Here is an 11,709-nt window from a genome sequence, read left to right as displayed (position 1 = left end):
GGCCCCGCCACGCCGCCTCGCCGCCGCCCCGCGCGCCCGCCCATGGCCGCGGCCGCGTTTCAGTCTCCGCTCTGGACGCGCCTGTTAACAAAGGGCCCCGAGCCCGGCCCGCGAGGCCCGCCCCCGCCGCTGCCGCCTTAACCCTCTCGGCGCCGCGCCGGCCCACCGGCCAGCCCCACTCTTCCCGGCGATTGCCAGGCCCACCCGGGCCCCGGCCCTCTGCCGCGGTCCAAAACCAACCCGGGGCCGGCTTCTAAGTCAACAGGGGGGCTGTTTTTACGTGCAGCACTGAGTGGTTCGCAACGTCGGTAAGTCCTAACGTCCCAAGAAAGACACCGGCTACTCGGGCTGCCGGGAGCGCAGGCCTGCTCAGCACCACCTTTGGAACCTCGAGCATCTCCATGGCGAGATGCCCCCAACCTGCACCTCTTAAAGCCGAACCACGCCGGTGCGAGGGGCTCTGGCAAACCCTGGGTCGCCAAAATGTTGGTGAATAATGCAAATTCCTCTGCAGTTACCAATACTGGTCTCATTTATGTTCACTGAGTTTACAGTGATTAAGGCTAACTCAGTGGGTGTATAAAGAATGAATAATCAGAGAGCTAGAACCCACATGACAACCTCACAGGCATGCAAAACATTTGTCAAATCATACATTCACACTAGGGGGTGGCTGGAAACGGAAGAGAGGTAAGTTCGAATTCAAACATAATTTCTGATTATGTGTAAAGGGAATTCCGCTTCCACAACAAGAACCCATCAGAGGCAGGGCCCACGTCCCTGCTTTGCTTTATTTTCTTCAACAGGGAACTTTTTTCCTTGTTTGGTAAGTGCCACGGGTACCATTATTTAAAACCCAGTTCATTGCTGTATAGGGCTGAAATCTTTAGAACTCTGGTTAGGATTGATAATATAAGTTATTATAACATAAAATAACAATAATTACAATAGTGTATTACTTGGTATAAAGCCAGAAATCTAGATCAGTGGGAAATAACAGGGAACCCAATCATACCAAATCATTTAATGAAAATCAGATATATTTCAGTAACAATAAGAAAAGGAATTTATTTTATTTAATAAATATTTATTTAATAAAGTGTCAAATAACTGCAACAGAGAGAAAAATTAATGTACCTCACATCTTAGAACACATGAATAATGAGAGAGGATATGTACTGACACCTTACTGTATGTCAGACGCTTATGAGAAACATGGTGCATTCACTACAACTGCATTTGCACAATGATCCTGTGAGGAAAAGAGAATCATTATCCCAACTCTTCAGGTAAAAACCTGATGGTCAGAGAAGTCAAGCACCCCGCCCAAGACACCATAGTTGGAAACCAACCTTGCTTTGCCCAGTTCCAAGGATGAGGCTCCTGACCAGTGGATGACACAGCCCCCTCCCATCAACAATAAATTCCAAGTAGATTAAAACCTTGGATTTCTGTATTTTTGATTAAATAACTAACATCATATATTTCAGAGGAAGTGGATGGTTAAGAGACCCTGGCTATGAGTGGTCAACCCCAGAAGGCAAAGCTGGACTCATTTGTTATACTTTCCGACCTATCTGTAACAACAAAAATCTGGGTATCCTGGAATAGCTAAGTAACAAATCTTCACGTAGGTCTGCCTAATACAGCACATAAAAATTAAAAACTGGACTGGACGTGACTAGTGTATATCACAGGGGCTCTCAGCCAGGGCACCATCAACTTTTCAGAAGTGTCCTCCCAAATTCTGATCCATGTACAAAATGTGTTTATCCTGCATCTGAGCGGACCTGTGTATGGTTAGTGCTGTAGCACCAGCTCAGGGCTCATGCGCACCTAAGACGACGGGCCAGGAAGTAAGCACGCAGTTCCCACACCTGGAGACACACGTGACAAGTGCTCTAACTGTGGATGCTACCTAGGTTCTCGGAGGCACTGCCATTCTGCTAGAGAGTCCGCAGGGAGTGATGCTGACTTGTTTAGTGTCGTCTTAAAACTTTCAAACTCCAAGTGTAAAGCCAAAAATAAAATTCAAAGGGTGCTACCAGTACAAACTAACAAATACGGTATCTGTTTTGGTGCCATTCTGGAAAGTTCAAGGGCTTTGGAACAAACTATAAGAAAGTCTGTCATTGATACAACACTACAGATTTAAAAAGCTATAACCAAACTGGCGGTTGAATGCCAAGAATTATACATGAATAGATATTTTTGTGGTTCTAACCATATCCTTGGATACTATCAGTTAATATAGGCCCAGATATTTGTTTGCATTTCCTGTACTATTGGATGTAAGTTTATTTTAAAAGCTAATGACTATTACTAATATTCTCTTCTTGAGTCTACAATGACCTTATCCTCTTAAGTCCTCTTAAAATGAGTAATGCTTATAAACTCTGTCCAAATCTTTTAAATTTTAGTTATAAAACCATGCATCAACAGGTCTGGCAAAACACTCTGAATAAGCAACAACGAATACTGAAAATTTTGCCAAACTGTACACTACCATATCAAACTGGACTATTCTTTCCAGATCCAGCTTTTGATGGTTTTGAAACTCATTTGCAAGATACAAAAAGCACTGTTAACAAGCAAATAAAGGAGAGCCTCAATCTTCTTCCTAGAATGAAAAAAGGCCCAAGAAAACTTCCCTTTAAGCAACCTTAAACTCACAGGCATTAACTTAAGCAAAGAAATGAAAAAGACAGTGAACTAACTTGTTTGTTCTGTTGCATTCAGTTCGGGAAAGAAACAGACGTTTAATACACGCCTGCTATGTGCCAGGCGCAAGGGTCACAACAATTCCATTTCACAGGTAAGGAAACTTGAGGGGGCCGGGAGAGGGTTCTGTCCAAGGTCGCACAGCCTGGAAGTAGTATGGTCCAAAGCCGCTGACCTTTACAAAATGCACATAATTTTCAGTTTAAGTGGAAGGATAATATGAGCAAAGCTAGAGGATAAAATAAAAATCACTAACTGCTGGGGAAAATGTTTTAAAAGAAAACAATTCAGAGAATTAGAACTATTTAAAAATATTTTAAAATGTATTAAGAAAATTAAGAAAGAAAGAAAGAATTCAGGTCCTTAATTAAAGTATGTGATCTGAGCTGTGTTTCTGAAAATATAGTTCCTGGGCACTTTTTTTTTTTTTTTTTGAGAGAGAGAGGGGGAAAGAGTGAGTGAGTGCACAGGCAAACAAGGGAAGGGGCAGAAGGGGAGAGAGAGAGAGAGAGAGAGAGAGAATATCCCAAGCAGGCTCCATGCTGGGCATGGAGCCTGAGGTGGGGCTTGATCCATGGTGCCCCTATGGACAACCTATTTTGAATCGCCTGGGACACTTGCTTAAAAGGCAGACTCTTGGGGGTGCCTGGGTGGCTTAGCCAGGTTAAGTGTCTGACTCCTGGTTTCAGCTCAGTCATGACCTCAGGGTCACGAGATTGAGCCCCACTTTAGGCTCCCCACTGGGCTGGAGCCTGCTTGAGATTCTCTCCCTCTCCCTTACCCTTTGCCCTCCCCTTGCTCATGCATGCATGGGTGCACTCTCTGTGTGTGTGCCTCTCTCTCTCTCTCTCTAAAATAAATAAATAAATAAATCTTTACCCAAATATAAAGAAATAAAATAAAATGCAGGCTCTTGGTCTCCATTCTAGCCCTTCAGAATCAGAACACATGCAATACGCTACATCTTAACAAACTTGTTAATGATTTGTGTGCATACTTAAGGTTGAAAACCACTATGTTTTAGAAAAGAGAAGAGTTGCTTCTTGTTTTCACCAGGAATAGGACAAACGGTAATGGGTATTTCTAAATTTTTTTCCTTTGAAGGCAACTTTATTTTTATATATTTTTTAAAGATTTTACTTATTTGTGAGAAAGAGTGAGTGAGCGAGCATGAGCAGAGGGGCAGAGGGAGAGGGAGAAGCAGACTCCCCACTATGCAGGGAACCCCATGCCGGGTTCAATCCCAGGACCCTGGGATCATGACCTGAGCCGAAGGCTTAACTGACTAAGACACCCAGGTGCGCCCCTGAAGGCAATTTTTTTTTTAATCTAGGAGATGCATAACTCTGGAACAAGTTACCAAAAGAGGACCCTTCTCTTAAGATTTTAGGCTAAAGACAATTTCTTTTTAAGTTTGGAGTTCAGTCCTATTTAAAAAGGGGGGCTGAAGTGGGTCAAGGGAAGGAGGCAGGAGGCCTGACATGGGGCCTGGTTTGGGAACCTCTACGACCAAATGATCCCAAATGTGACTGACCCCTCCACTGTTTCCAGCCCAGCCAATAACTCTGGGGGGTGGTGTGGACAGCAAAGATCTTGAGGCATGTGCATGCTCTTTCAGCACCTGCCAAAAAGCCCACTTGCTCTGACTCTGCAAACACTCTCCAGTGACAGCCTGCTGGGTTCTCCAGGTGTGTGTGTCCAGCGTGTGTCCAACTGAAGGAGAATGCGGCTCAGAAGATCATATCAGTCACATCCATTCTGGCCACTGTATAAGCACACACAGGCATCTCTTTGTCTCATAAGTTTTCTGGGAGATCGTGCTACCTGGGGGTTGAGTGTCACAAAGGCCTGTTGACTCTGGACTGGGGGAGGCAACGCAGTGGAGGCTGAATGAGCTACATCACACAGCCTAGCTCTGAACTGCACCTCTGCTATCCACTCTGGTGGCTTGGGCAAGTGACTTCACCTCCCAGAGCCTCCACTGTCTCAACTGTAACGCTGGGGGAGAGGAACCATCTCACAGTTATGAAGATTAGAAACAATGTATGGAAGGAGCTCCATAAACAGTAGCTATTGTTATTTCCAAAAGAGCCCTCTTACCAGATCAGATGATGGTCTGTGTTCCTGCCTAAGTCTTACTGGGACTAAGACAAGAGCTAAAATTAACAAATGTGATATGTGAAAATGATTCCAGAAAGCACAGTCTGAGGGAGTGAAAGTAGTCTGGAGGTTTTCCAGGGGACAAGGAATCCATTAATTTTATGAGAGGAAAGAAGCACTGGCTATGGAGCAGGAGTAGCAACTACGATTGAAATGTCACGGAGTCCCACCTTTCATCCTAAAGCCAGGGACTGCAATGACAGCTCCGTGGCAAATCACGAACTCCACACCCCGCATCTTTAATGGGGGCCTACTTCAGGCCCAGGACTTGATGAGCTAGCTGCACACAGGGCTGTCTTTCAGGTAACACTGACTGTTTTGTTAGTTGCCTTGGTATTTCCAGAGCCACAATTCTCAGTTGGAGGCCAAATCTTGAACTGTCTTAGAGTAAACCTACTTTCTGGCAAATCTCATTATAGTAACACTCTACTACATTTTTATAATTAACAAGTCAAATATAACTATTAAACAGTAATTTTTCTCTAAGAGGAAACGAATTTACTATTGGTATGCCCATTTTTGTATTATACACAAGTTAAAAATCAAATAGTACTAAAGTTTTGTAATAAACACAGCAATCTCCTGACTCCATTCCCCAGTCTGCTGCCCTACAGGCAGTCAGCCTCCTTCAGATTTCTAACTAATATGCTCATATTGTTTCTAGATTCATCAGCTCTCCACATTATATATTAACTTATTATAGTAGTATCCCAACCTCCCTAAAGAGTAAAATCAGAATTTTTGGTTAAGTCAGTAGTCAGCATTTACATTACTGCGATTATATAAATACTGTTCACTGTTCTGTCAATAATATATTATGAAATGTTTCCTTTATCTTAGAGATATTAATTGCCTTGATTTTTTTCATTTGGTTAATCTTCTACACATCTATTATTATTACCCCCCCAAATATTTCAAAGATCTGTCAAACACCTAGTGGTATTTTTTCCAAATACTAAAACACTTAAAATATTCTCAGTTTTATTTATTTTTAAAAAAGATTTTATTTATTCATTTATTTGAGAGAGAAGAGAGCATGCAAGTGGGGGAGAAGCCAAGGAAGAGGGACAAGCAGACTATGTGCTGAGTGTGGAGCCCCACATGGGGTTCAATCCTATGACTCCAAGATCATGATCTGAGCTGAAACCAAGAGTTGTATGCTCAACCAACTGAGCCACCCAGATACCCCCCCAGTTCTATTTATGACTTCCATCCTCGTTTTGCTGGAATACACTGTCCAGTGACTTCCTGGAAAAAAAAAAGGGGGGGGGTACGTTCCAAAAAATGTCTTTCTTTGATCCTACTCTGATAGTTTGGCTGGGTATAGAATTCTAGGTTAAAATTATTTTTTCCCACTTAATTTTGAAGATGTTTCTCCACTAGCTTCTAGTTTCCAGTATGCTTAGAAATGCAATTCCACTCTGATTCTTGACCCTTTATATATGAACCTGTTTTTCTCTTTGGAAGCTCTGGAGTATCTTCTTTTTTTTTTTTTTTTAAGATTTTATTTATTTATTTGACAGAGATAGAGACAGCCAGCAAGAGAGGGAACACAAGCAGAGGGAGTGGGAGAGGAAGAAGCAGGCTCACAGCAGAGGAGCCACCCAGGCGCCCCTCTGGAGTATCTTCTAATACTCTTGGGTGTTCTGAAATTTCACAGTGATACAGCTAGGAGTGAGTCTTTTATCATGCTGGCACTCAGGAGATAATCCAATTCAAAGATCTAAGTCATTTAGCCCTGGAGAACACTCACTCTGAGGTTTTCCCTGATACTATCTCCTAAATTCTCCTCCATTTTCTTTTGGCTCTCTACTTCTAGAATTCCTATCAGATGGACACTGAAGCCCTGGGACTGAGCCTCCAATTTTCTTACCCTTCTGTCTACACTCCCTCCAGGTGCCTGCCTCCCGACACTCCCTCTACGACCAAATGATCCCAAATGTGACTGACCCCTCCACTGGGGTCAGACATTGTTCATGTCTTTTCTTTATGTACTGCTTCCTGTAATAGGCTGTATTCTAAGTCTTCCGTTGAATTTTAAGTTTTGGTTATAATGTTCTCAATATTAAAGAGCTCATTATTATTCTGATATTCTCATTATTCTATTATTGTGTTATTTTTATTAACACTGTTGCTTGATGTTTGCAATATGTCTCTCTGAGGACAGCAAAGACTAGTTCTTTGGTCTCTTCTGTTTCCTGCATTGTCTTTATTTCAACCAAGTTCTTTTTTCCTATGAATGTTTTACCTTTAACTGTTAGAGACTCTTCTCTAATGTTTAGAGAAATTTGACTGAGGAGCTAAAACGTACGCATGGAGGCACACAACAATTGGTGGACTTCAGTGAAGGAAAGTGGTGAGCTCGCTTTTCCATCAAGAGAATCCCCAAAAGTTGGTATCTGTAGGATTTTTTCTAGGGCCACTCAATTTTTTTTTCCCCCAGAAAAGAAATTTTCCACCTCCTCTCTGTTCGGGCCCTGGCTGACAATTATTAGAAGAGGGCTGAGAATCTCACTATTCAGTGTGCAGACTTAAAAAAAAAAAAAAATCTGCTCAGGGCGCCCGGCTGGCTCAGTAGGTAGAGCATGCAACTCCTGAGCTTGGGGTTGCAAGTTCAAGCCCACGTTGAGTGTGGAGCTTATTAAAAAAAAAAAAAAAAAAAAAAAAAAAAAGGCACCTGGGTGGCTCAGCCGGTTAAGCATCTGCCTTTGGCTCAGGTCATGATCTCCAGGTCCTGGGATCAAGCCTTGCATCAGGCTTCCTGATCAGCAAGGAGTCTACTTCTCTCTCTCTCCAAGTCTGCTTCTCTCTCTCTCTCTCTCTCTCCCTGTGATCCTTCCTACCGCTCTTCTCTCTCTTTCTCACTCTCTCTCTCTCTGCCAAATAAATAAATCTTAAAAAAAAAAAAAAATTCTGCTCTTGCTCATCCTGCTGTTTTCAGCCCCTTGGCTTATTTGTATCCACAATGGGGGTAAGGCTCCTGAGTCCAGAACCTCTATAGGGCAATTTGTCAATATAATATGTCTAGTCTCAAATAGGTGGGAAGGAGAGGTGGTCATCTGCTGTACAGAGTTGGGGAGCAGTGTGAATGAAGAATCTAAACACTTCTTTTACCGACTTTCCCCTCGATTTTAGTTATAGGCCTCGCCACTCCCTGCTTTCTGTAGTACTAACGCCTCTAATGTCAATTTTTTTCTCCGGATCTTACAAGCACACTGGCTTACTTCTAATGTCTCTCTCTGAAGAGGTTAGGCTTCAGTTTGCTTTTGACTGCCTTCCATTTTCAAAAATGTGTTCACCTTTCTTATCCACTTACCCTTTTTGCCCTTATGAATTTTCACTTTGAAAAAATCTTTTTATTATCATTTCAGTAGAGCTTGGGGAGCAAATGGAGATAAAAACGGGTTTTCCATCTTCAATATTTTTTCTTCAGAATCTATTTCGCCCATTTTATAGATGAGACAACTGAGGCACAGACAGATTAAATAACTTGCTCAAGGTCTCACAGCAAGGTACGGCAGAGCCAGGAAAAGAACCCAGATCTCCAAACTCCCTTGTTAGATTTTTTCCATTACTTCACACCCACTAGGCAGGTACCCATCATCAAGAGCTGACAGACCAGTTTTAGGACACCAGGCTGGAAAACTATTTAAAATTTGTTGCACACTATAGGTCTCAAATCATAATATTGCTGATGGTGAAGAAACAACCAAATCCTGAATTCCTAAACCCAGTTAAATCCACTTACAAGTTAAGACAGAAACAGATATATTATTAAATAAAAAATAGTTTGGGATAATACCTATTAAACATGAAGTGCTTGAATTCAACTCAAAGAGGTTTCAAACATTTTCCTGAATTGTCTCCGTCCCTTTACTTTGGTTAACTTTTGAAAGGAATGCCACAGAATTTTATTTGAAATCCCTAAAACTTTTGTCTTTAATCTGAATATTGAATAAAGATTACAATATCTATAAAACAAACAAATCAAAAATAGCAATGTTGCAGAAATCAAACCACTTCAGACTACTATCTGTAGAATAAAGTAAACTTATGCAGAAACACTGATAAAGGAAAAGCCTGAGCACTGATTATTTAGAAGCAAGATTCCTTTTATTTTCAAATGTTGCTTTTGGCTCTTATCGTTTTATTCACTTTGACCTGGGAAACCAGTGGTTAATTTTCCCTCTCTTTCTCTAAGACTGAAAGAATCTGGCCAGCAGTGAGCAGGCCTGGGAGATCACATTACTTGGGGGTGGGGGAGGCAGGCAGCTGGAGGGAGTGTAGACAGAAGGGCCAGTAGGGAAGGAAAACATGTCCTCTGAACCTCCCCACAGTGCAAGGCCCAGCAGGGATCAGGAGGTTCATAGAGGGGCCGGTGTTTACCCAGGTTATCTCTGGGGCAGCTGAACCGGGCTAGGCGAGTATGGGCTCCCTCAGCATTAAGATCCTCTCAGCAGCCTGGAGCTGAGCCTGGGGAAGGCACATTTCTCGGTAATTGTTGGTGAGGACTAAAACCCTAGAAGTGAAACACTAAAGGAGTTTCATGTTTGTTTCTTCAAAACATTCAGCAGCAATTTGTTTTGTTGTCAAGGTTTTGAAACACACACAAAGGACAAATGGGTCCAGAAGATTTCTCCCTACACTTGTTAGAAATGACTGCTGTCCTCAGAGAAACAATGGCATCTCTAAATGAAATGGTACTGCTTTTCCCTCCTAAAGCGCCAGATACGGCATATTAATCCAAAGCTACATATTAACCACAGAAGAACGGCTACAGATAACACTGGAGAAGCTGCTCATTGAGTGGCACTGTGGTGATGTCAGGAGGAAAAAGTCACTTGAAAAGAACATGACAGACCAAGAGTTCTGCTTCCAAAGCCGACAAAAGCTCTCTGCCTGCCTGCCACCCTATCGACCAGCCGGTGCATAAGCTCTATGTTCAGTAAAGCAACTCCAAAACCAGATTGAACCGCTAAGTTAATTTTCACATTTCCTAAGCAATAATAATTCATATTTATGGCAATTCCAGCAGGAAGAGCATTCCGATGCAACTCTAAAACAATAGGAAAAGTTAATTCCTCAATAAGGTTTAGGCCAATAACTACGTTTCAACTAGACTTTCTCTGAGGAAAAAATGAATGGGAATCCCACACAGACTAGTTACAGGAACCCCCAAGCCAACAATAGTCCCCAACATCTGTTCTCCTCTCTAACTCTCAACCCCTCAGTTTTAGACCTTAACCTTAGTTCTAGATGGACACATGGCCCCACAGTAAAGACTACATTTCCTAGTCTCTCCTGTACCTCAGCATTACCATGTCGCTAAATTTTAACCAAAGGTATGTGAGCAGAAATGATACATGCAACTTCTGGGCCTCTTTCTTAAAAGGAATGGGCAGCTCCCCTCTCCTTTCCAGTTCCCACTCCCTACACAAGAATAGGACAGCTGGAGTGGCCACTGGGAACTGAGGTAGAATCCACATTTTAAAGAGTAACAAGATGAAGGTGCCTGGCCCTGTGGAGTGCCCACATATAGCCGGGACTGCAAACGTCAGTCTATTACAGAGGGAAGTAAACACTGAGCTCGTTTAAAGCTGCTGCTATTCTGCGTCTGTTATAACAGCCACGTAATCTTTATGGTGATAATATTAAAATACCAATTCTAACTCATAGAAATCAAGAATTTTCTAAATCAACTATTTCTTTTCTTTATCTATCAAAAACTGTTGGCGCGCCTGGGTGGCACAGCGGTTAAGCGTCTGCCTTCGGCTCAGGGCGTGATCCCGGCGTTATGGGATTGAGCCCCACATCAGGCTCCTCCGCTATGAGCCTGCTTCTTCCTCTCCCACTCCCCCTGCTTGTGTTCCCTCTCTCGCTGGCTGTCTCTATCTCTGTCGAATGAATAAATAAAATCTTAAAAAAAAAAAAAAACTGTTAACTAGAAAGCAAGCATTTATCTCATAACCTTCAGAAAATGAGAAAGTGGCTTACTTAAAAAACACACAGCCCAGTGTCCAGCTCATAATGAGCATTCAAATAGCACACGTTAATTATTATAAGAGTTAGCAGTCCCCCGCCCTTCCACAATCTCTGGTCCTGGTGTAAGGAAGATTAAAAAATTCCTACGTTCTATCATATATCTGATAAAGACCTTGTATCCAGAATACAGAAAACTCTTCTCACCCAATAAGACAGTACACAAACCAACTAAAAAACATATAAAAGATTTTTTAATTGATGTCACCAAAGAAGAAATACAAATGGCTAATAAGCACATGAAAAGATGCTCAGAATCACCAGTCATTCAAGAAATGGAAACTAGGGGCGCCCGGGTGGCTCAGTGGTTAGGCGTCTGCCTTTGGCTCAGGGCATGATGCCGGGGTCCTGGGATCGAGCCCCACATCAGGCTCCTCCGCTGGAGGCCTGCTTCTCCCTCTCCCACTCCCCTTGCTTGTGTTCCCTCTCTCGCTGGCTGTCTCTCTCTCTCTCTGTCAAATAAATAAATAAAATCTTTAAAAAAAAAGAAAGAAAGAAAGAAAGAAAGAAAGAAAGAAAGAAAGAAAGAAAGAAAGAGAAACTAAACCCTCAAAGAGATACTAGAATCAAACAGACAGACAAAACCAAGTGTTGGTGAGGTTGTGGAGAAACTGGAGCCCTCGTACACTGCGGGTGAGAATGTAGAACCGTAGGGGCGCTCTAGAAAATAGCTTGGCAGTTTCTTAAAAAGTTCAACGCAAACTTACTTTATAAGACCCAGCAATTCTACTCCTAGGAATCTACCCCAGAGACATGAAAACACATATCCGCACAAAAGCTTGCCTGTGA

At 42.5% G+C, this 11,709-nt stretch overlaps 1 protein-coding gene across 1 annotated transcript in view; it reads right to left on the bottom strand.

Moving 5' to 3' along the window:
• Window positions 1–11,709, bottom strand: part of ABL1 (ABL proto-oncogene 1, non-receptor tyrosine kinase) — a 131,145-nt gene that overhangs the window by 48,593 nt on the left and 70,843 nt on the right. The window lies entirely within an intron of this gene.

The sequence above is a fragment of the Ailuropoda melanoleuca genome, chromosome 7 (assembly GCF_002007445.2).
Source record: "Ailuropoda melanoleuca isolate Jingjing chromosome 7, ASM200744v2, whole genome shotgun sequence".
In the NCBI taxonomy this organism is placed as follows: domain Eukaryota; kingdom Metazoa; phylum Chordata; class Mammalia; order Carnivora; family Ursidae; genus Ailuropoda; species Ailuropoda melanoleuca.
Note: the sequence above shows the minus strand (reverse complement) of the source record. Positions and strands in the feature narration are given on the sequence as shown.